Source organism: Paramisgurnus dabryanus, chromosome 3 (genome assembly GCF_030506205.2).
Source record: "Paramisgurnus dabryanus chromosome 3, PD_genome_1.1, whole genome shotgun sequence".
In the NCBI taxonomy this organism is placed as follows: Eukaryota; Metazoa; Chordata; class Actinopteri; order Cypriniformes; family Cobitidae; genus Paramisgurnus; species Paramisgurnus dabryanus.
This window is the reverse complement of record NC_133339.1, coordinates 180,579-196,385: the sequence shown is the minus strand read 5'-3', so window position 1 is coordinate 196,385 and position 15,807 is coordinate 180,579. Positions and strand designations below refer to the sequence as shown.

Sequence of the window (15,807 nt, the reverse complement as noted above, 5' to 3'; positions counted from 1 at the left end):
ATGGAAAAGTTGGCTGGTTTTAGATACTTAATGTACAGTGCACAGCATAAATGAGTACACCCCCTTTGAAAAATAAGATTTTTTTCCATTCCCCACTTTCCTCTCTTTTTTAAAAAACAGTTTTATTAAACATTTATTTTTTATTAAGAAAAGAGTCAAAGTCACTCACTGACCATCTTTAGGATACAAAAAATAACTCATTTAAATCAAATGAGGTGATGCAAAAATGAGTACACCCTGATGAATATGTTGGCAAATTTTTTTAATAAAGTGTAATTAACAGGAATTCACTAGAAAATGATGAATATAATTAATCATCACACAGGTGGCCACAGGATAACTGGTAATTGAGAGTGGTATTTAAGAGAGAAAATCCACTCCCATGTAATGGTGACAGAATAGCACCACATGGTAAAGAAATGTCTCAAGACATGAGAAATAAAATCATTTCTTTGCATAAAATGGTCAAGGTTTCAAGATAATTAGCATTGCTAATAAGTTTGAATCCTGTCACGAAAGGGATCCAAACATTAAAAAAGGATGGACTTGTGGGAAGTTCTCTGCGATCTCCACTGAAGTAAACACCTCGTCAAGAGTGTTTTGTTATGAGAGATGTTGAAAAAAATCACCAGGCATGCATGGCTGTCATCCACAGAGGAAGCCACTGGTAAAGCCAATGCACAAAAAGCCTTTTGCTAGAGCTCATATTGAGAAAGGTAAAGACTATTGGGTCTCTAACTCTCTATACTTTGGAGTAATGAGACAAAGATTAAGGTGTTCCAAACTGTATGGTGTGGCAAGGGTGAGGAGTACAAGGAAAAATGCATGGTACCAAAAGTAAAGCATGGTGGTGGTAGTGTTCTTCTGTGGGCTTGCATGAGTGCTGCAGGTGTCGGAGAGTTGAATTTTAAACGGCATCATGGATACACAGATGTACTGTGAAATACTTAAAGAGAAGATGCCGTTGGTCACCGGGCAATCTTTTAACATGATTGTGACCCAAAACACACATCTAAGGTCACTAATTCATTTTAGAAGATGCACAAGGTAAAAGTTATTCAGACCTCAACCACAGTCTGAGGTATGGGGAGTTCTGAAAAGACAAGCAGAACGTCATTTTACTTCCAGCATCCAAGATCTGAAAGAGGTTGTTGTTCAAGAATGGAGAATTAAATATGTAATTGTATGTTGTCAACTTGTTTATTCAATGTCTAGAAGAATTAGTGCTTTTAAAAAAGAATAAATGGCATACAAAATATTAGATTGTTTTCTTTTTTAAGCATCACCTCATTTGATTTAAATGTGTTATTTTTCGTATCCTTAAGATGGTCAGTGACTTTCACTCTTATGTTAAGAAACATAAATGTTTAATTAAACTGGTGTGTAAAAATACAGCAAATTGGTCTCATATTTACTAACAAATGGAACAAAAATCTTAATTTTCAAAGGGGGTGTACTCATTTATGCTGTTCACTGTAAGTGTCCAAAAATAAAAGTTAACTACAAATTTCAACTCATTCCCCTTTTAAATAAGTTAGACATCCATAATATACCTTTAAAACCACTTAAGGGAGTGAATTTATTTTAAGTGAATATCTTTCTATTTACACAAAAGCAAAGAACATCAGAAGAGTCTAAACTAATGTCCTACAGTATTTAATTTAAGGAATTTAATGCCCATCAGAACAGATTTATTAATAATTTACACAGACATTTAATTTGCTCATTATTTAGGATTAAGATTTGTAGCGATCTGGAGATAACTTTTAGTATCTTATTGTTATTACTTTATTATTTAAGGTTTGTAGCAGTTCCCTCAGAATGTGAATACATAATTAAATAAATGAATTAAAGTGAATCACCTTCAGTTTGTTCAGGTTGGATGTTTAGAATCAGCACTGTAAAAAACGAAGAGAAAAAATATTACTATAACTATCTGTATGTAAAATACATACATTTATAGATCCTTTGAAATATTGCTCATGATAAAAAAAAAAACATTTGATCTGAAGGTCACTAGTATGTTTAAATGTCTTCCTTTTATTTTTGGATTGAAAACATTTATAGGTTGGCACAATTATATTTAGGCTAAAAACAAAAAAATGTTTTAGAAATAGAAGACTTTGACCACATAATAAAGAACCAGCCAGCATCCAATAGGAGTCTTGAATGAATGTGAACTCTTTAATACTGTTACAAAAGAATCTCAAGGTAAAACCTCAAAAAGCTGACTTATGAAAAGCATTACATTTCTCCAAATCTAAGGGATGATTAGTTTAAAGATGCTACAATATTTTTCACATAACACATGAATGTGTTTTATAATTTTTTTTATTAATCATTTATTTTTCTAAATAATGACTTAATATTAAATGTGTTAAAAGCATAAATAATATGACCCAGAACAATAGTATTGTATATATAAATATTATCATTGTCGGGCAGCAACTATGCAAATAAACAACAGTGCTTCTATTCTAAAGGAGCACTCAGTAATTTATGGCTAATTCAAAGTTTAAATCATAAACTCAGACACGAACAGTAGTTTTGTTTTGTTTTATAATGTTTGTATCTGAGGAATAAATGAATCCTGTACTCATGTTTATGACTGTTAAGAGTTTAATGATATACATATTCAATAACTTCTGCTATTGTGTGCACACAGTCTAAAGAAAGAAGTGCTAAAATTGTCACCTACGATAATTCAAAGAAACATTTGAGGTTTAAATATTCCTTACATTTACTTTATAATATTGGCAGGGATGTATGTAAAATTTTCTCACAAATAGCATGGGTCCTTACGAGGTTGACAGTTTTGCAGCACTGGCCAAACATTCGAAGCAGAAGAATTCAATGGCTTAGCAACTATAAAAACAACCACAGATAGTGTGGTGTAAGTACAGTATATTGTAAGTCCATCACTTACACAGACTGTGATTTGCAAAAATATATTAATGTTGTATACAGGGCACAGAAAATGTACGAGTCATATTGGTTATGTAAATAAATGTTGCATAGACTCGCCGCTGAAACGATTTTAGCACTGCTGCTTTAGCTCTTCTTCTGTGATGCTCTCACATCATGTAGTGTGAATGTTAACATCAGTGCTATAAATGTGCAGCAAACACGCAGTTTACATATGCATTGTGTAAAACCAGACATAGCAGTTATATGTCTGAAAATGTCAAATGTAGCATATATTTACATTTATATCTACACTGTCAGAAAAAAAGGTACAAAACTGTATCTTTTTTGTCGCTGGGGTGGTACCCAAAGGTACTGTTTTGTACCTTTACAGGTATATAAACATAATACAATGTTGTACCTTTTGAGGTACATTACCATTCCTTAAGGATCTATTTTGTACCTTTAAAGGTAAATTTAACTGTTTTGTACCCCTAAAATTTAACTGGTACAAAATTGTTCCTTAAGGTACACAATTGGTCCTTGGGGTATAATTTTGTACCCCATAAGGTACAACATTTCCATGTGTTGTATACCCATAAAGGTACAAAAAGGTACCTTTTAGGGTACCACGCCAGCGACAGAAAAAGGAACAACTTTGTACCTTTTTTTCTGACAGTGTATGGTCCGAGGTGGTGCAAAGGGGTTGGGGACTAATTTGCAGCCTGGTTAAGCTGGTCAAGTTGGTTTACCAGTCAGTTCAATCTGATGGGTCAGCTGGCCTTAGCTGGTGGTCAGCTGGTCTCCCAGCCTGACCAGCTAAGACCATCTAAAAAGTTAAAAGCCAAAACCAAATCCAGCCTGCTACACCATCTTAACCAGCAAAACCAAGCTGGGAGACCAGCCAAAACCAACCAATCAGCTTTTCAGTAGGGTCACTAGGCAATTCACTTAACTACACTAAATGCTACACTGCATACCTTTACAAATATAAGTCGTAATCACACTATGAGAAAGTCAGTGTTCCAACCAGATAAGCAAATACAAAGTAATGTTCATAAAATTCGAGCACTGCAATTTATGTGCAAGCAGATATAGCATACGTCTTAATATGATCCATTGACTAAGCTTAGAGCACTCAAAAATAATTGTTTGATTTAAATTTTAAATGAATAATTTAATGAATTAGGTAGCAAACAATAAACATTTCACACACAAAATCATTAAGAACATTTAAAAGCTGTGAAATCTTTGAAATATACCTTCAAAAACCAGACTATGATAGAGGGCTCTATTTTAACGATCTGAAACGCAAGTGCGAAGCGCAACGCGCAAGTGAGTTTGTGGGCGGATCTTGGGCGCTGTTGCTATTTTCCCGGCGTGAGAAATAACTCTTGCGCCGGGCGCAAATCAATAAGGGGTTGGTCTGAAGTAGGTTCATTATTCATAGGTGTGGTTTGGGCGTAACGTCAAATAAACCAATCAGAACGCTAGCCAACATTCCCTTTAAACGCAAGGGCGCAAGTTCCATGGCGGGTTGCTATTATTATGACGGATTTACCAGTCGCACGCCAGGAGCGGTTCACAGCCGAGGAGACCGACGTCCTTGTACGGGGGAATCCCAAGCTTGCCAGCATAAATCGGGCACGCCGTGTAACGGGAGGTGGATCTGCCTCTACACAGACGCCAGCATAGGACATCGCTGCGTCCACCCTCACCGCTGAAAGGGTTTGGGGGCTTTGAAATCGGACCCAAGAAACGCAAGCAAGGTCCAACCCCAAAGTACTCTTACAAATCAAGTTCATATACATTAAGGTTTCTTATGAAAACATTTTAACTATTATTTACATAAAATAAACGTAATACAGCCACACAACAAAGTTATGAAAATATTTTAATCGTTATTTGCATGAGAATAAATAAAAACTATCACCACAATGCTCACCACTATGATTCCCCTTATCTCGTGTATTAATATTTTTAAGTGTAACAATTTATGATTTGCAAAAATAACTGTTGCATCTGTGTAGATTAGATAAGCAAAGTGTATGCGCGTTGTGCACGCTATACATTATGGTCAAGCATGCGCCCTTAAAATAGCATAATGAACCACGCGCAACGCGCCACTGACTTTAGACTAGGTTTTTTTGGTTAGTAGCGCAATTGTTTTTTGAAACTGCAAAATAGCATAAGAGATGGTTTGCGCCGCAACACGCCTCCTTTTTGTGCTGAACCGCCCAGGGAGCGCAAGTTCATTCCCTAGTTTGCTGACGTGCATCTGTGGAGGGAAAAACCCCGCTGTGCGCCGGCGCAAAATACGAATGATACATGCGTCACTGACAAAGTCAATTGCGCTGGGTGCAAGATAGGGCCCAGAGTGTTAATTGTTGGTGATTTTAATATACATGTTTGTTGTCCCTCTAAACCACTTACAAAAGACTTTTTAGATGTGATTGATACTTTTAACTTTTTTCAATATGTCAATGGACCCACACAGGAACAGGGGCACACGTTAGATCTTGTGTTATCGTTTGGCTTGCCGATTTTAAATATTCAGATACAGGATGCTGTTTTTTCCGATCACATGCCAGTTTTATTTGATTTTAATCTGTCTTGTCATAAATTAAAAAAAAATGCTCCTGCACGCCTCAGCCGTGTGCTTAAGCCGACCACTGCTGCGCAGTTCTCTTGTGCTTTTCAAAACTCAATTCAGTTAGATACTGGTCTCGTTGCTGACACAGAGAAATTAACTACTTCATTTCTCTCTAGCATTCTTGACATGGTCTCTCCTCTAAAAATTTTGCGACCCAAATCTAAATCTGAGCCATGGTTTAATGAAACCACCCGTGCAGCTAGGAGAGAGTGCAGAAGAGCAGAGCGACGTTGGAAGAAAGACAAGCTTCATGTTTTTTATGAAATCTTAAAGGAAAGCTGGAGAACGTATCAAAGAATAGTAAAAGCCGAAAAAAATAGGTATCTAAAAGAACAAATTGCCCAAAATATACCACGTGCCCTTTTTAAAAGTATTGATTCTATTTTAAATTCACCCCAATCCTCTTGTTTAGAAGCGTCTTCTGAAGTCTGTGAGAAATTTTTTATTACTTTTTAGATAAGATTACATCCATTAGAGCTTTTATTTCCCCACCTATACAGTATCTGAACCCTTTGAAATGCTGACCAGTTTAACAGTGTTTGATCAGTTTAAGCCCGTGTCACTTTTTTATCTTAATAAATTAATTTTACAGCTGAAACCTTCAGTGTGTCCTACTGACATTATTACAGTGGCCCTGAGGTGCAATTTTATTTACAAGATTTAAAACAAATTTACAAGTTTTTTAACAAATTTACAAGTTTTTTTTAACAAATTTACAAGTTTTTTTTTAAACAAATTTACAATTTTTTAAATAAATGAACAAGTTTTTCAACAAATTTACATGTGTTTAAACAAATTTACAATGAGCGAACAAAATTACATGTTGTAAAACAAATTTACGTTTATTACGGAAAGGGTAGGTACAATACGCTGACGTCACGCATCCGGGACTCCGGTCACGTGTGAAGAAACCCGGAAGTATCGCCGTGAATCACATGAGAGTTGCAAATGCGATGTTGTGTATTAGGCTGTACATCATATTAACGTAAAGAGAGTGATAATATATATCCTTTCATCTATTCCCGAGTGACTCAAAGGGATATTGGACCTTATTTTCAGGTAAGTGAAATAGCTTTAGTTAGCTAACGCTAGCTTTCCAAGTTGCACACGTTTCGGATGGCAGTTATCAAAATAATTCACTGACTTTCTCATTAGATTACAGACAACACGAGAGGGTGCTCCAAACTTTTTAATCAGGACTGCATTGTTTGTTCGCTCCCGGGGTTACATAGACTGAAACGGGGAAGCGTGACGAGTTTGTTTACATGGTGCTGTAAACTCCAACCCAGGAGGACACTTCAGAGGAATCAAGGGTGCGTTAACTTGTTCGATGATATAATCTGAATAATCTTTAAAAGATTAAGATTTTATGTAATGAGACGATTTGTTAAAATTACCAAAATTTATACTATGAATTATATTTTCATTTAATCCTCTCTAAATGTGATAGTACTGTAATGTTTTATCATATTACAAATACTCGAATGGTGCCTAAGCAAACTGACATTTATGTCAGATAGATAGATAGATAGATAGATAGATAGATAGATAGCCAAGACTGAAATCATGATTATGTTAATTTCCAGTGTCTGTGATGTTGAAACACTAAAGGAAGAAGAGGAGGACCACCATTTGTTTCCTGATCAGAACACAAGAGAAGAGTGAGAAAAAAATTAAGCAATTCATTGATGAAAATTAAAACATGTAAATAAATCTTATGACCTCCTTGATATTTCTTTTTTTACATGCAATTTTCTCCTCTTTCTCAATACACAGATCTAACAGTGGTTTGGGGGCATTGCAAGACCATGATTACCTGGAAACATCTCCTATTATGGAAGAGCACAACATCATGCTCGCAACATTTGTGTCCTGGATCAGTTTTTCTTGTTTCTCTGCTGTATGAGGCAGGGGCTTCTTTCCGCAGATTTAGCTGTAAGGTTTAAAGGTCCCGTTTTTCCTGATCCCATTTTTTAAACTTTAGTTAGTGTGTAATGTTGCTGTTAGAGCATAAATAATACCTGTAAATTATAAAGCTCAAAATTCAATGCCAAGCGATATATTTTCTTTAATAGAATTTCCCTTTTAAAGCATACAGCAAACGGACGGTTTGGACTACAGCCCTCTACTTCCCGATTGAATGACATCCAAAGAAGAGTTTTTTTTTACTAACTCTCACCCACAGGAATACGTCAGTCGCAAGCAAAGCTCAAATGGCTCTGCTAAGTTAAGTTGCTGTTAAATCACAACACACTAAACAAACTACTACACAATCAAAACTCGATATATATTTCTGAAGGAGGGACTTCATAGAACAAGGAAGAAATCAGCCCGATTTTAGGACAGTGAAAACAGCGCTATACAGATAAGTAATTATGTGAAAAATACTGTGTTTTTTTACACACAAAACATGAACACACGCTATATTGCACACCATAAACACAATCATAGTTTAAAAACACAGGAAAAACAGGACTTTTAATCTGTCCAAGGCAACAGTCAGTCGAATATGCATAACATGGGCTAATGTCCAAACATCTTTTCACTTCACAAGAGGTGCAAAGTTTGGACTCTCATTCTCACGGCACCCATTCACTGCAGAGGATCCAATTGTAAGCAATGTAATGCTGAATTTCTCCAAATCTGTTCCAATGAAAAAGCAAATGCATCTATATATTGGGTGAAAAATTCCTTTAATCCCAAAAACAGACTTTTTTCATTTAAATGTTTTTACTTTGCTTACTATTACAATTTGTACAGTAAATAGAAAATATACATTGGAACAAATTTATAAACAGTGGTGTGAAAAAGTGTTAGCCCCATCCAGATTTCTCATGTTATTGCATATTTATGTCACACTTTTATGTTTCAGATCATCAAACAAATGTAAATATTAGTCAAAGAAGATAACACAAGTGAACACATCATGCAGTTTTTAAATGAAGGCTTTTATTATTAAGGGAAAAAAATCTAAACTACATGGCCCTGTGTAAAAAAGTGTATTAGTACCCATTGGCTTTTAATGTAAATATGATTGGTTCTAAAAATGTACATATATATTTTTTTCATACTTCATTTATAAATAAAACTATATTTTGAACAATGAGTGAAATGCAGTTTCTTTAATGTAAAATAGTTGTTCTAATAATGTACAGTTATTTACTTAACACGTCTCTAATGTGTGCGTTACATGTTTGTTAGAAGTGTGTGTGTGTGTGTGTGTGTGTGTGTGTGTGTGTGTGTGTGTGTGTGTGTGTGTGTGTGTGTGTGTGTGTGTGTGTTGTTCCTGGCTTTATAAGCTGTTGGGCAGCCATTAGTTAAAAAAAACAAGTCCAACTTAATTTTTACTGACTTCCATTTGTCTCCATCAAAGTAAATGCGTTCCAGGTGGATTCGGAAGTCAGTTCTGGTTTTGACAAAAAAAATCACACCATGTTATCCCTGTGATTCCTCTGAAGTGTCCTCCTGTAGTTGGAGTTTACAGCACCATGTAAACAAACTCGTCACGCTTCCCCTTTTCAGTCTATGTAACCCCGGGAGCGAACAAACAATGCAGTCCTGATTAAAAAGTTTGGAGCACCCTCTCGTGTTGTCTGTAATCTAATGAGAAAGTCAGTGAATTATTTTGATAACTGCCATCCGAAACGTGTGCAACTTGGAAAGCTAGCGTTAGCTAACTAAAACTATTTCACTTACCTGAAAATAAGGTCCAATATCCCTTTGAGTCACTCGGGAATAGATGAAAGGATATATATTATCACTCTCTTTACGTTAATATGATGTACAGCCTAATACACAACATCGCATTTGCAACTCTACTGTGATTCACGGCGATACTTCCGGGTTTCTTCCCACGTGACCGGAGTCTCGGATGCGTGACGTCAGCGTATTGTACCTACCCTTTCCGTAATAAACGTAAATTTGTTTTACAACATGTAATTTTGTTCGCTCATTGTAAATTTGTTTAAACACTTGTAAATTTGTTGAAAAACTTGTACATTTATTTAAAAAATTGTAAATTTGTTAAAAAAACTTGTACATTTATTCACTCATTGTAAATTTGTTTAAACACTTGTAAATTTGTTAAACTTGTAAATGTGTTCACTCATTGTAAATTTGTTGAAAAACTTGTACATTTATTTAAAAAGTTGTAAATTTGTTAAAAAAAAAACTTGTAAATTTGTTAAAAAACGTGTAAATTTGTTTTAAATCTTGTAAATAAAATTGCACCTCAGGGCCACCGTACATTATCCCCACTCGTCTTTTTAAAGAGGTCTGGACCACTATAGGGCCAAATGTCCAAAAAATTATTAACAGCAGTCTGACTTCAGGAACTGTTCCGGCCGATTTCAAGAATGCAACTGTTGTTCCTCTAATTAAAAAGAAAAATCTGGACACTTCTATTTTAGCTAACTACCGACCGGTATCAAAGCTTCCTTTTATTTCTAAAATCGTAGAAATTTTTTTTTTTGCCCAGTTACAATCCTATTTAAATGCAAATGGTATTTTAGAAATTTTTCAATCTGGTTTTAAAGCTTTTCATAGTACCGAGACTGCACTTTTACGAGTTTTTAATGATCTTTTATTATCTACAGACCGAGGGGACTCTGCGATTCTTGTGCTCTTAGATCTGACCGCCGCCTTTGACACAATTGATCACGCCATTCTTTTTTCTCGCCTAGAACGTTATGTAGGCATTCGTGATACTGCTCTGCAGTGGTTCAGATCATATCTATCTGACCGATTTTTTTCTGTGAAGCTTGGTGACTCTACATCATCTATCGCCCCCCTTCTCTATGGAGTCCCTCAAGGCTCAGTTCTTGGACCACTACTGTTCTCTTTGTACCTTCTCCCGCTTGGTAATATTTTTTAAAAACATGGCGTTTCCTACCATTTTTATGCAGATGACTCTCAAATCAATTTACCATTGAAAAAAGATGTAAATGGTTCCTTGACTCCTTTACTTGATTGTCTTAAGGATATTAAAACCTGGATGTATTTTAATTTTTTAATTTAAATGAAGAAAAAACTGAGATTATAGTGTTTGAACCAAGCCGGGTCTGTGATTACACTCCTGTACACCTTGGTTCCTTGCAGCAATATGTAAAACCAGTAGTTACCAATCTAGGTATTAAAATTGATAGTGATTTTAAGCTGGATAAGCAGATAAATATGGTGGTTAAATCTAGTTTTTATCAGTTGAGGCTTTTAGCGAAAATTAAACCTGTTTTATCTTTTAAAACTTTTGAACAGGTGATTCATGCTTTTATTTCGACACGTTTGGACTACTGTAATGCACTTTACATTGGCGTGAATCAAACTTCTCTTTCACGCCTACAGTTAGTCCAAAATGCAGCTGCTCGTATGCAGTGATGGAAATAACGGCGTTATAAGTAATTGGCGTTAGTAACTGCGTTCTTTTTTTCAGTAACGAGTAATCAAATAAATTACTGTTTCCCCCGTTATAACGCCGTTATCGTTACTGACATTAAAATGCTGCGCGTTACTAAAATTGATCTTACTGTAGTGATTTTCAGCCACGTATGCTCACTCTCTCAGCCAAACACTGTTTTTCTCTTGTGTGTTGTGAGAAACATAACGGATGATGATTGGCTTAATTTCCATCGGTAGCCAACCAGAGGCAGAGTTCACAAAAAGGCCCGCCCACACGTGCAGTCCAAGTCCGAGGAGCGAGCAGCAGTGTTAAAAAGTCTGAGCAACTTGGTCACTTTGTCGCTAGATTTAGCAACTTTCTATCACTTTAGCGACTTTATAGGACAAATCTGGCTATCTTTTCTGGCGTGGTTGGAGACTTTTGTAGACTGACATGAAAATACGCGTTGTTTTCTCTTCTCAACGAGCAGCGGTGCTGCTGCTGACTGTGCCCCATCTCAAAGCACTGACATGCAGCCCGGTCATCGCTCATCAATCACTCCGAAAACACCGGCGACAGGGCGATGGCAAGTACAACAAGCTCAAAGGTAGCGGTCGCAAACACGAAGTATAAAGCACTACTTTTCCATTGTTGAGGTAAAAGGCAGGAATGTTTGTGTAATGTGCACATATGCCCATGAAGAAAAAGTCTCTCCACGTCTGTGGCAAGTTATTCTGATCTAATAAAGCACCTCACATCGTCACATACTGCCACAAAATTAGTGATTTCTCTTTAGTATCCATTTTAGTCATTTAACATATTTAATTTTGTAAGGGGCATTCAAGTTATTTGAAATATTAAATTTTTTTAAGTAACGTAGTAATTACTTTTCCTGGTAATTAATTACTTTTATAATAATGTAACGCAGTTACTAACTCAGTTACTATTTGTGAGAAGTAATTAGTAACTATAACTAATTACTTTTTTAAAGTAACGTTCCCAACACTGCTCGTATGTTAACAGGATCCCATAAACAAGAACATATTACTCCCATTTTGGCTTCACTCCACTGGCTTCCTGTGTATTTTAGAATACAATTTAAGATTTTAATGTTTGTTTTTAAGTCATTGAATGGGTTGGCACCTCAGTATATTTCGGAGCTTCTTCATAGTTATACCCCGTCAAGGTCACTGAGGTCTGGGGATCAGCTTCGACTGATCGTGCCCAGGACTAGATTGAAGACCAGAGGTGATCGCTCTTTTACAGCAGTTGCTCCCAAATTATGGAATGAGCTACCACCGCACATTAAAGCTGCCCCTACTCTCCACACTTTTAAATCTCGTTTAAAAACTTACTTTTATTCCCTGGCATTCCCTGCACTATAAAAGCTATTGTGGTCTTCGTTGTCATTGTCCTTGTTGGTGTTATTTTATTTATTTGGTGTTCTAGTTTTTTTATTTTTATTTTAATTTTATTTGGTCTTCTTTTATTTTAGTTGTATTTTTTTATTGTAAAGCACTTCGGTAACCTTGAGGTTGTTTAAACTGTGCTCTATAAATAAAGTTGGATTGGAGTTGGATTGGACACAGGAAAAAAATGTGCTACATTTTGCTACATTGTTTTGCTACATTTTTTTGGCCCGAGTTAAATATTTCTTTTGGTGTTTAAACTTAAATAATAGATGTAAATTTTACACAAAAAATATCTGTTTAATTTGTATGCATTTAGTTTGGTTTGTCAAACTAAAAAATTACTTAAGTGACATTTTGATATGTTATTACATTTTGAGACAATGACTTCTATATCTCCTTGTGGCCAAAGCAGAAAAACACTATACAAGACATAACTGAACAAACACACTGATCTCCATTAATCTATAATACATTTCTGTTTAAGAAACACACAACACTATCTGTACATTTACTGCCTCAAACAAACCTCATTCACTCATATATCATGAGATAAAGATTTAAACAGCATGAAAGGAGCATAAGTAGTTTTTGTAAATAAAAAAAAACAGGAGGAGTAAATGAATTGATCCTGAATTGACAATGTGACAGTAATTGATGTGTAGTCAAATCCATAGAGAGAAGATAATACTCACAGAGAACTAGAGGAAGAGAAATCAACTCCATACTGATCTACTGATGACTGACACTTAAACATTAAACACTCTGTGATAAACACTCAGCACTTCCTATATAACATCACACACATCCTCTTTGTCACAATTTGCATGCTATGTGTCTAAAGGGGGTTGCACACCGGACGCGCAGCTCAGCGCCGCACAGCGTCACGCAGCGCGGATCTAAAAAAACCGAACACATTGTTTTTTATGAGTGTACGCATACCGGCGCAGACAGGTGGCGCCTGTCCGCGCCGCCCAGCTATGACTCAGGAAGTTGCTCAAATCCCTGTCACGCCACTTACATAGTTTAACATTAAATTGCATTTTGAAGTAGACACTATCTAACGAAGCTCACGCTATTTAATGTGCACTTCTGGTTTACGATACCTCTGAGTTGTCTTGGACGCGACGCGGTATTCTAACAGTATTCTAAGCTAGCATGAGTATGTCCTAAAGTGCAATAATTGTCCTAGAGTACCTGGATAATCTACTTTTCTTGGTGAAAATTCAAAGTGCAGATCCATGAACACACAAAATAATTAGTAATTTGTTTGGGGAAATCAACCCTTTGTGTGTTTATTTATGTCACACACATGTATAAGAATTGGAATGCAGCATACATGAAAGTTTTATATTAAATCTGCAAATGAAGTATCACACACATTTACTTACGTTTCTACAGAAATGTTTGGATGTGACTTTTGCAACCAGCATCAAATGGAGTAAAACAACATTAATTTGTCATTAACTGTCTGCACGCAGGGCCAGATTAACACTTTGTTATACCCTGGGCAACAATATTCAAGGGCCCCATCATCACGACCCCAGGATCACCATAATATGGTCATATACAGAATATATTATTGTAATATACAGTAAATATACTCAATACTTCAAATTCTAACTGTCATCAGGTGTATTTTGATTTAAAAATATTTAAATGCTCATACAAATGCACTACCATTGTCTAAAAATGAAAATAGGCTTTTACTTAATTATTAATACAAGACCATCATATAGCCTAATATTAGACACCCAAACCAAAGTGAAGAAAATGATCTTTAATTTGCAAGTCTGAACTGAAAATCAACGCAGACATGAATTTCCTCACAGAAGTTTAAGATCATATACATCTTGAACGTAGATATATAAATGAACACAGAGAAGAGAAGTTTAACACTGTGAAGCACAAGCAAACATGCTGGAAGGCAGCTAAAAACCATCAGGACATAAACACCGGCTTATTTTATTTTATTGGAGCCTTACCTCCAGATAAAGTAATGAACTGGACTGATGATTTATGGGGCGGTTTCACGGACAGGGATTAGCTTAATCCAGGACTAGGCCTTAGTTTAATTAGGAAATATAACTAGTTTTAACAAACATGCCTTTCTAAAAACATTACCTGTGTGCATTTTGAGGCAAAACAAAGGGCCCTGGCCTGATGTATTTTAAGATATGTCAGTGCAAGTTGTTTTCAGTTTGGACAGCTCTTAAAAATGTTTTAGTCTAGGACTAGTCTAATCCCTGTCCGGGAACCCGCCCCTAAACGTTGTTTACTCACGTGTGTTGTAAAATTATCCAGATTTTATGTTGTGCACTGCTCCACTCGTTCACTTCTCTCCACATGGACTGTTTGTTTACAGTGTCGCGTGAGCAGCTACACTGCAGGTTCGACTTAATTTGGCGCTAAGCAGACCTCTTGGTGATGTCAAAGTACCGCGAGAGCGATTCAAAGCAGATTTCTCCATATGATAACTGCAATCGCTCTCGCGGTACTTTGCTGTCACTCGTCTGTGGGTTCTTGTGGGGCCACACCAGTCTGCTCCCCAGTCACTTTAGCCGCCATAGTAATTTGATTTCATACGCCGATCGGATCGCGCAGATGCCTGCGTATCACGTAGACTACGCCACTGTTTATCCTTACATTTTCTGCGTTTCTGATGTCATTTTCCTTTTTTAATTTCCGCTTCGCGCTACCACTTAGCTTCTCTATGTCTCGTTTTTTTCTGTAGTAGCAACGCCTTGCGTCACGTAACGCTCGGCGAACCTTTGACCCACCTCATGCGGACTGACCAATGAGGAGAGGGTAATAACTTGAGGCCCTCTCTTCATTGGTCAGTCCGCATGAGACTGACTCTCAACCGCTCTCCACTCACGTTCAAAGTCATATCGCAGCGTCTCTCTTTGCAGCGCAAAAGCCCGTGTTGACAGTTTGTTTAATAAAAGGGGCCAGCGGGAGATTACCAGATACAGTATTTTGCTCGTGCCCATGCTGCCCTGGGCCCTTTGGAGGTCTTAGGCCCCTGGGCAATTGCCCGTATGGTTAATCCGGCCCTGTCTGCACATAACAATTGTGCTAGATGACACTTTCTGTAAATTTATAGAAACAATCTATTAAAAGCTGATGAACAACTGACGTTTTTTACACACTGGTTAACAACACAGTTCGAAACAGAACTGAAACCCAAACCACACTGAATTTACCTCTAATAGACTGCCAACACTGATGGTGTTGCTAATGTTAATACTGTATGCACCGTTGAACAACATACTGTAGTTATAAGTGGTGCTTGAGAAGGCAACTACTATCTATTGCTTATATTCAAGTTTAAAAAAATGAAACAATGTCATTGTGTTTACTGAGGTTCAGATCAAAACTCATCCTGCAACTACAGTAGGGGCCCTAAAAGTGAAAAAGGTTGGGAACCACTGCTTTAGACTTGTCAATAGTCCATTTTACAAATT

The 15,807-nt window shown here is 36.5% G+C and overlaps 2 long non-coding RNA genes across 3 annotated transcripts; one reads left to right on the top strand and one right to left on the bottom strand.

Annotated features, from left to right (window-relative positions):
- Positions 1-6,440: 6,440 nt before the first annotated feature.
- LOC135734066 (uncharacterized) lies at positions 6,441-8,748 on the top strand. Of its 2 annotated transcripts, XR_010527097.2 has the most exons (5): positions 6,441-6,616; positions 6,713-6,870; positions 7,144-7,218; positions 7,334-7,492; positions 7,649-8,748. It is a non-coding gene; the product is annotated as an uncharacterized lncRNA (long non-coding RNA). The 2 variants fall into 2 exon arrangements; XR_010527096.2 differs by having other exon boundaries at positions 6,445-6,616; positions 7,334-8,727.
- Positions 7,824-9,565, bottom strand: LOC135741291 (uncharacterized). The gene is made up of 2 exons (XR_010529422.2): positions 9,254-9,565; positions 7,824-9,157 (listed from the first exon to the last, which is right to left on the bottom strand). It is a non-coding gene; the product is annotated as an uncharacterized lncRNA (long non-coding RNA).
- Between the last annotated feature and the right edge of the window lie 6,242 nt (positions 9,566-15,807).